We start from the raw sequence: 9897 nt of genomic DNA, 5'->3' as shown, positions 1-9897 counted from the left end.
ACACCACTTATTTTGTGAGAGCAGTATATAAAATATTGGAATAGGAACAGGCTCCCCAAATTCCAGCCTGGCATGAAGAAATGAAATACGATACCAAGAGGGAAGAAGTTTCATTAACTACCTGGTTCAATGGCCATTTCTTTACACAGGAGTTAGAAGGCACACCTTCCCAATCTGCCTTCTCCTTTGCCCCTTCTGCTCTTTCCTTTGCAGTCAAGGTTTGGTTTTAACCATATCTCTGCTACTCTAAAGTCTGTGCATTTGGGGCTGGAGGCCTGGATGGTCCATGCTGTATTGCTAACTGTAGTCCGACATTGCCTAGCACGTTCTAGTCACTTAAGAAATAGCTGATGAATTCATAAGGCTGGATTAATAGAAGGCCACCCAGCTTCATCTTTAAAAAATCCCTATATAATATGCCTGTACAAAGTGGTATGTCTGTGCACACATACATAACCACATGTATGTACACATAACACAGACCTGCAGTGAGATATTCTGAAAAGAAATGGGAGTCTGGAAGAAAAAATATCTGGGTCTGTATTCCAGCTCTGCCGTTTCTCAAGTGTCTGACGGGGGGGTGGGGGGGTGGGGGTGGGGAGTGTCATCTGCCATCCCTGAAAAATCAGGCTTTTCATCTGTAAAATGGGATAATAGCACCTCCCAGCCCAGATTGGGTTTTGAAAAGCCAATCAAATGGAGAGGACATGAGAAATCACTTTGTTCCTTGTAAAACTTCATATAAACATGTGAAAATTTATGTAAAGATAGAGGTACGTATAGAAACAATCTGCCACCTTCACCTGTTGATCTATTCACAGGGTGGGAAGTCAGAGAGGATGTCAGCATTTCCAAGTCTGCATATGCTGGCTTCCACTTGCAGAGACTAAAGTGACTGCGGTTGTGATAAACCAGAGTGCTACTTGCTTCTGGCAGCCACTCCCCGTGGTCCCATGGTGGGAGGAAGCTTCCAGAGGATTGGACCTGGCAGACATGGTTTTGAAATGATAGTACAGGCACCTTCTCATCTCCCACCAGGTCTATTTCAGGTGCAGAAGCAGCCCCAGTGGATTGGGTGGGCATTTCAAACTCAGCTGAGCCACCTTTGCAAGATAGGGATGCTTCAAACTGCCTGCTCCATTTTTTGGCTCAACTTGACTCCCTGGATATGGAGAGTCACCCCTTATGGGTACCTGAGCAACTTTGGCAGAGAAAAGATCATGTGGAAATCCATTCAGGAAAAACGGGCCCTAGACACACTGGCTCTGTGAAAGGAAAGAATAAATGAAGGGGAGAGCACAAAAGGAAACTTCGATTTTCCCTTAATTCAGTTCATCAGGCTGTGAATTTAGAGATTGGGGCCTTTGGTCTCTGTGCAGCCACAAAACATATCCGTGGTTTGTAGACATCCACACACTGCCCTCAACATCTTCAACTCTCAGGCCTCCAGTGGAAAATCTACACATCATTTTGAACTTTCCTTGCTTTCTATTCTGTGTTCAGTGTAACCTTGGTAACCTGGAATTGGCCATAGTGGGAGTATTTATATGACAATAATTAGCAAATACTACAAATAAAGATTTGGGGAGTTTTCCTGGAGCACCAGTTGTTATACACTTACCAGCACGTCACTGCCTTAAACATCCTTCATTTCTACCCCGTAAGTGTACTTTCATACTTCTCATCCCTCTCTTTGTCTATGTCTCTGTCTCATCCACACACGTTGGCTCACACTGCTGTTCTGTTTTCCTACCTAAAAGGGTTCTGTTTGTTGTTGCTGTTGTTTAGTCACTAAGTCATGTGCAACCTGCCAGGCTCCTCTGTCCACGGGGTTTTCCAGGTAAGAACACTGGAGTGGGTTAACATTTCCTTCTCCAGGTGATCTTCCCAATCCAGGGATCGAACCCACATCTCCTGCATCAGCAAGTGAATTCTTTACCACTGAGCCACCTGGGAAGCCCACAGAGTTCTGTGTCACCTCCCAAATGAGCCCCATGTCCCCAGGCTGATTTAATTCCTGCAGTCATATGATCCACACCTACCATGGATATTCCTGCATTGTTTCCCATCTGTTGACTTTGTATATCGACTTTCCAAGTTTTATGAGAAAGCCTGGAAAACTCTTTTCACCCAACTTCACTCACCTCACCCCTCACTTCCTTCAGGCTTTTGCTCAAATGTCACCTTCTCAGTAAGACCCTCCTTAAATTTCCTCCTACTCCCAGATGGGAGAGATGCCTGCTGGGAGGGCAACCATCTTCCGGCAGATGGTGATGCTGGGAGAGTGGACTGTCAGTACAGCCTGACTAGGAATACCATGAGCAAAGGCACTACCAGAACATAAGCAGGGCTGTTTAACCAGTGACCCCAGGGGCTGCCTCTGGTTGCCTGGCAATGAACTAGGAACAATGGCTGCTTCTCTCCCCGTGGGAGAATCAGCCAATGTTCCCAGGTGCTAGGAGGCTGGTGTTCTCAGCTGACACCCACACAGAAAATGTTTCTTCTCCTCATGCAAGTCTGTTCTCATGCTCCCTCTATGAACAGGAACAGCACAGACACTGGGGCCCCTTCTGGAGCACAGCCCCTCTGTGCATCAGGCTGTTCCCTTCCCTGGCACATGACTCAGAGCTGCAGGGAAGCAGGCACCATGCATCCGCTGACTTCTGCCCAGAGTTCCAGCAGACACAAGCCACACTGTGCCTGCCGACCAGAAGTAGGAAGACCTGATAGGAGGAGTTAATGATCGCTAGGGGTGGGGCTCAGTGGAAAGGAGTGTATCTGCACAGCTTACATTAACGGCTGAGGTTGCATTTTTTAATCACTCTGCTAACCACTTGAGTCTCATCTTCCCAAACGCTCTCCTCGAAAACTACAAACCATCAGCTCTTTCTGAAACTTTTTATTTAACCCTTTGTATTGCCCCCCATCCTTTCTTTTGTTTGATCTTTTCCCTGTCTCTTTCCTCCCTCTCTAGCATTAACTACTTTTTAAGGAGCACTTTTTTAAAGTACCTTGTTTTCACACTAGGTGGTCTGTGCTGAAATACGTAGAGACTCTCCCACCGCCGCTCTCCACGAATGCTCCAGTGGGACCCAGTCACGAAGGGAAATACAAGCTCAGCTGAGGTTTCCAGAGGTGGCATCTGTTTTGTTGTCACAGAGCGGTCCTCCGGCTCCAGCAGTAGGAACCAGGCTGCTTAGATCACACCTGTGACACAGAAGCTATGCCTCAGAATCAGACAAATATTCATTGTTATCCAAATTTACCGCTAGCTATCTAAACTAGAGTTGGATTGGATGGAATGTGGTTTCTACCTCGTTTCACTAGATTATAATGCTCACTCTATAAATAAAATAAGGCACTAACTTTATTTCATCACAGATTACCTAACTTGCTCAGTACATGTATCTGATAAAACAGACAGATGGGGGAGGTGTGCCAATGAGAATAAGACACACAGAGCTGAATCAGCTTCATGGTGTTACTGGGAAGGCAAGTGAGAGAATATAGGTAAAGATCTCAGAAGAGTGCCCAACACAAAGACAACTCTCAAAAAGAGGTCGTTGTTGTTTCCTGCTATTGTCATAACAATAATTATCTAATTACGCAATGAAACCAGTGCTCTAGCAGCCCAAAGAGCTAAAAACTGTCTGTCCTTTTGAAGGCTCTGATTTCATTTGGTTCCTTATTACTCCAATTTTATATTGTTCTTTGGTCTTTAACTAAAAAATGCCCTTGTCTCACCAACATTTAATATCTCCCATTGGTCACATTACTGGAAGCTCAAAGAGCAATGGAACCTGGGAAATGTAGTTTCTAGTGACATACGGCAGCTTCAGAGGTTAAACAGGTGAATGACAGAGACAGGAAGAAATTCAAACAAATATTTCTGCAAATCTGATGCCTGTACATGAGACTTCATATCTACACTCAACCATAGGCACACTTCCATCTTTAAGTGCAGAAAGGCACAGAAATATAAACATTTTTATTTAAAATTTAAATAAAATTTTAAAATTTTATTTTAAAATTTCCTTTTAAAATTTTTAGATGAGTTATGATATTCTGGAAAAGAAAGAAGTGGGAGATACAATTTTAAGAAAGCAAGAAGGCATTTTATTTTAAACAATTTTCTCTTTTTATTTGTACTCAACACAAATGAAATGACTGCAACTTTGAAGACTGGTTGTTTTCAGTTCAGGAACAGTGTGAGATAATGAGAATAAAAACAGTGATTTGGCTATCCATCAAGTCTCTGCTTTTCAACACTGTGCAACCTTGAGCAAATTATTGTCCCTTTTCATCTTCAGCTTCCTTGTCTGGAAAACAGAACCAATGATCACCCAACTCAGAGGACTGAAGTGAAGATTAAGTGGGAACAATGGGCTTGGTACGTATGTTGGTGCTATGCAAGCTCAGTCACTCAGTTGTGCTTGACTCTTTGTGATCCCATGGACTATAACCTGCCAGGCTTCTTTGTCCATGGAATTTTCCAGGCAAGAATACTGGAGCGAGTTTCTATTTCCTACTCCAGGGGATCCTCCTGGTACATAACAGACACTAAAAATGATGCCTTCTCTTCCCTTTATTTCCCCTTTTATGTCTTTGGTTTATCCCTGTGATAGGGGCAGAGTAAACGGACAAAGTAGATGATTACATAGTTGATCCCACTATTGGACTATAAGTAGAGGAAATATAGGAGACCCCTGTAAGTTAATGATTACTCAGCAAGGCAGGGTTGCTTAACCACAAAACCAAACAGGCTCGCTTAGGAACAAAACCAGGCAACAGAAGCGTGGGATATGTCCCAAACAATAAAACAATGGTCTCATGAGACCCACATCCTGCCCAGTGAGCTCAGTAATGATCCCTAGGACATACCCTCTGAACACATTAAAAAATAATAACAATAATTTTTAGACAAAGTTTGACCGTGTATGGACAAAGAAAAAAACAAAAAACAAAAAACCCTGCTCAAACTGGAGCAGGAGCTGATGATGGAAACGTGACTTCTACTCAAGAAAGACAAAGAAGTTCTCCCTCCCTCGCCATCCCACGTTTCCTTTGATTATAAAACTGTAGCTCAGGAAGTCTTTGGGGCACAGCACCCCCTTGCCCACCCGCTTGGGCCACCAGCCTCACAAGTAAATCAATTCTTATCTGTCACTTTGCCTCTCATTGAATTCTTTTCTGCACCAATACGGAAAAGGACTATGGTACTGGAGCTCTTTGGAGCCCCTGAAAAGACACCCATCTGTTTCATCTGGATTATCTGTTACCTATTGCTGCATCCAGACTTAGCTTCAGGATGTGAGCTCAGGTAAGCTGAGTTCTCTGGATCTCTCACATCTCTCATTTAGGATGTGGCCAGGCCTACAGTCATGTCAAAGCTCAGTGTGGTATTGATCCACTTCCAAACCCATGCACATGGGTGTTGGCTGGACCCAGTTCCTCAAGGGCTTTTAGAAGTCCTCAAGTCCTTTGTTGGTTGTTTCTTGACATGTGGGCAGCTCATTACTTGGCAACTGACTTTCTTCTGAGGAAATGCGCAAGTGAGAGAGTACAAGTGGGAGCCCAAGGTAGAAGCCACAACCCTTTGGAAACCAATCTCAAAAATGACACATCATAGCTTTTGACATATTCTATTTGTCAGAAGCAAGTCACCAGATCAGCACACACTCAAGAACAGGGGATAACCCAGGAGTATGAACCCTCCAAAGGGATCTGGGTATCACACCTGATTAAAAGAAGGTGAAGCTGTCTTCTTGATCCAGGGTGTTCAAAAATGGAAGTGTACCTGTGGTTGAGCGCAGATGCAGTGTCTCTTGCTCAGACATCAGATTTGCAGAAATACTGGTTTGAATTTCTGGTTGTTTTCCATCATTTGCCTGTTTTTCCTCCAAGTCGGCTGTATGTCACTGGAAACTACATTGCCCAGGCTCCCTTACTCATGCAGAAGTGGTAGTGTGGCCGAGCGGTCTAAGGCGCTGGATTAAGGCTCCAGTCTCTTCGGGGGCGTGGGTTCAAATCCCACCACTGCCAATATTTTTAGGACTTCCCTGTAGCTCAAACGGTAAAGAACCAAAGTTCCTCTGGAGAAGGGAATGGCAATTCACTCCACTATTCTTGCCTGAAGACTCCCACAGATAGAGAAGCCTGGTGGGCTACAGTCCATGGGGTCAAAAAGAGTGGACACGACTGAGCGACTAACACACACAAGCACAATGAAGGCCATAGGTGAAGAGCCCAAAGCCAATATTATTGGTTTCCCTGGTGGCTCAGACGGTAAAGCGTCTATCTGCAATGTGGAAGACCTGGGTTCAATCCCTGGGTCCCGAAAGTCCCTTGGAGAAAGACATGGCAACCCGCTCCAGTACTTGTGCCTGGAAAATCCCACGGACCAAGGAGCCTGGTAGGTCCCAGTCCATGGGGTCACAAAGACTTGGACATGAGTGAGTGACTTCACTTTCTTTCTTGCTCACTGGTTTCCAGTAAACTTGACCAATGGGAGGCGCTGATAGAACATGTTGATGAGACCATGATATTTCTCCCCTTCTTGCTTTGCTTCCTGGGAAAACCCTGGAATTTCTCCTTCCTGGGATTCAGCCTACTGATCCTGTATGGCTACAGTCCCACTAGAGAGATGATCTCCTGGTGGTCTCAGCTCCTATCTCACCAGCCTGTGTCATTTCAGCTTCATTGAGGAGTCCATCTCAACCCCTGGATGATGGTGGCACCTCTTTTTCTCTTTGTCCCTCTAGCCCTTGGAGAAGTGGCAACTTCTTGCTGCTGCCTATTTTTGATTACTCCTCATCTTTCTTTTGGTTTCTTAACTCTTTCATGATCTGTTTATCTAATCACTGCTATTAGAGTCCTCCTATGTGAACCCCTAGAACAGTTTTCTAACTGGACTGTACTAACAGAATGACAGACAGTGGGGCTGAACCCAACTGATAAACATTGGTCTTTCCTGAGCAACTTGTATACAGAGCTGTGTTTGCAGCATTTTCTAAAATGTTTGCAGTACCTGATATCTGCCCTGGGATATCTATCTGGGAAAGATAGAAGGCAGGAGGAGAAGGGGACGACAGAGGACGAGATGGTTGGATGACATCACTGACACAATGGACATGAGTTTGAGCAAACTCCAGGAGATGGTGGACAAGGAGGCCTAATGTGCTGTAGTCCATGGGGTTGCAAAGAATTGAACACGACTGAGTAACTGAACAATAACAAAAATATCTGCCCTAGCGCTCACGCTGGTGGCTGTATGGAGGGTGGGTTTTTTTCAGGATGCAGCTTCACCACTGTAGGCTCAAGATTCATGTTTTACAAAGGGAGACACTTTATGACATCTGTGGTCTCTTAAACCCCTGAATATTAAGGGCTCCAGAATTTCTCCATAGGGAAAGTTTAGGAACCACATTTTGGTTGAGAAGTGTATGGAGACACTTTATATGAGACCAGTATTGGGTGAAAGGAGAAGAAAAGAAAAAAAATCTAAAAGCCTGAATTGTCCACATCAGAGAAGAGGTGAGTTATTGATGGAAACTAAAGGGGAAGCTGATAGCTTATGGTGAATGATGTTGGATTCATGACCTCCGAAGATTTAGCTTCGGGACCAGGGATCAGGCTTGATCACTCAAGAGCTTGTGTATAGCAGTTTTATTAAATTATAAAAAGGGACAGAGAAAGCTTCTGACATAGACATCAGAAGGGAGACAGAGAGTGCCCCCCCCCCACTAGTCTTAGCAAGGGAGTTACATACTTTTTTAATTGATTATTACAATAAACCAAAAAAGTCTCAAGGTTGTCAAGATCTTACTAGACACACTCCCACAATTTACATTTTAAGATGACAGGATTAGAACTAATAGAAAGATTGGGCTTCCCAGGTGGCTCAGATGGTAAAATGTCTGCCTGCAATGCCAGAGACCCGGGTTGGATCCCTGGGTCGGGAAAATCCCCTGGAGAAGGAAATGGCAACTCACTCCAGTACTCTTGCCTGGAAAATTCCATGGATGGAGGAGCCTGGTAGGCTACAGCCCACAGTGTTGCAAAGAGTCAGACAGGAATGAGTGACTTCACTTTCACTTTCACCAGACCCACTCCTATAATATACATTTTAACAGGATTAGTCAGAAGGTTCTCAAGGAGAAACATGTCCTCAAGCAGGATACATTGTTGTTATTTAATCCTTAGTACAGAGTTTAAACTGAGTTGTTTTGTTGGGTAATCAGCAACTCCGGGATTAAAGAAAAAAGTTTGTCCTTTTCTCCTCCTTGAGAACTCCAGACCCCTAACTCCTCCTCAAGAGCCCCAGATCCCTTGCTCCTCCTCGGGGATCCCAGACTTCTTATCAACCTGCCTAGGAATTGACTCTCTCAAAGCTACTGTGGATTATGCTATGACTTCATAAACTAAGTACGTTGTCCTACAAATTGCTCCCCATTTCCGGCTGCATCCCCCTTTCTTTCTACCCGACCCCAAACCTAAAGAATACTCGGGTTTGCAACTTTAAGAAATTTACTAATTCTATTTCTCATGTTTCTACCCAACCCCAAACCTAAAGCACTAAAGAATAGTGCTTAGAAATAAAGCTTTAAACTATGAGAATAAAATTTCACTGTATGTGGTATAAAAACAATTTATAAAGGATGGTGAAATTAGTCAATGGAATTATCTTACCAAGAAGAGAGACAGCACAGGTAACGTCTCTTAGTTTAAGTGCCTGGGCAAGTTGCTTAATATCTTTGGATGCAGTTTTGTCTTCTGGAAAATGGTGATAATAATAGCACATAAAGTTATCATAAGAATTAAGTGACTAAGCATTTGTAAAGTGCTTAGAACAGTGCCTACCACATTGTATTTACTCTATGGTAAACTTTATAAGTATGTTGCAATATTCTAAACTGTAACTGACTATATTGATATTGTAACTGTCATAAATTATACCGGAATATCATGATTACTGTAAGTCTGGAAAATTCATATAAAAGCAAATGTGAGAAAAAGAAGATTGGTGATTCCCTAGAAAAAGAAGAGTTTGTAGAATGGCAACTTGTTCAGTGTTGCTTTTCCACAAAACAAAACACTGTACGCAAGTGTCCTCAGGGTGGTGGAACTGACTGACTACTGCTGGATGAAAATATCCCTTACTCTAACTCTATACTCAAAAAGCATCCTCTTATCTGTATTTTGGTCTCCTGACCATAAAGTGGTGGCTCAGATGGTAAAGGATCTTCCTGCAATGCGAGAGACCTGGGTTCAATCCCAGGGTTAGGAAGATCCCCTGAAGGAGGGCATGGCAACCCACTCAGTATTCTTGCCTGAAGAATCCCCATGGATAGAAGAACCTGGTGGGCTACAGTCTATGGGGTCGCAAAGAGTTGGACACGACTGAGTGACTAAGGATAGCACACAGCACAGACCAGAAAGTAAATACACCTCTGATAAACTAATTAATGTCATGGCTTACAAACTCAGTTCATGGGAACTTAGGTTTGTATAAATATAGTAATAGGTTAATAGATAAAAGGTAATACATAGGGTTGTTTACTATGTCTCAGTGTTATAAACACTTCAAAAACACTTTATCAAATCTTAACGTACTCCTACTGAGTAGATAATTGTTGTGTCAGTTAGTTTCTGCTAGATTAGATAACAAACAACCCCTAAAACATGGTGGATAACAACAGCAAGGGTTATTTCAGGTTCACATTGTATTTTTTTTATAGACCAGCTGTGGCTCTGCTCCACATTTTCTTCATGGAGGGAGGCAGACTTAAGGAAGATGACATAAAGAGATCTCACTGCTTGTAAATATTCTGCTGGTATGTGGATCCACCTCACTTCTACTCACATTTTATCAGCCAAAGCAACTCCCATGGTGATGAC

The 9897-nt window shown here is 43.4% G+C and overlaps 1 non-coding gene across 1 annotated transcript; it reads left to right on the top strand.

The window, feature by feature from the left end:
* The first annotated feature begins 5960 nt into the window (after nt 1-5960).
* Nucleotides 5961-6042, top strand: TRNAL-AAG (transfer RNA leucine (anticodon AAG)). The gene has a single exon. It is a non-coding gene; the product is annotated as a tRNA-Leu (tRNA).
* Nucleotides 6043-9897: the final 3855 nt, after the last annotated feature.

The sequence above is a fragment of the Giraffa tippelskirchi genome, chromosome 8, assembly GCF_054371585.1.
Source record: "Giraffa tippelskirchi isolate mGirTip1 chromosome 8, T2T-mGirTip1v1.2.pri, whole genome shotgun sequence".
Classification (NCBI taxonomy): Eukaryota; Metazoa; Chordata; class Mammalia; order Artiodactyla; family Giraffidae; genus Giraffa; species Giraffa tippelskirchi.
The sequence above is the reverse complement of the archived record's forward strand: the minus strand, read 5'-3'. Positions and strand labels throughout refer to the sequence as shown.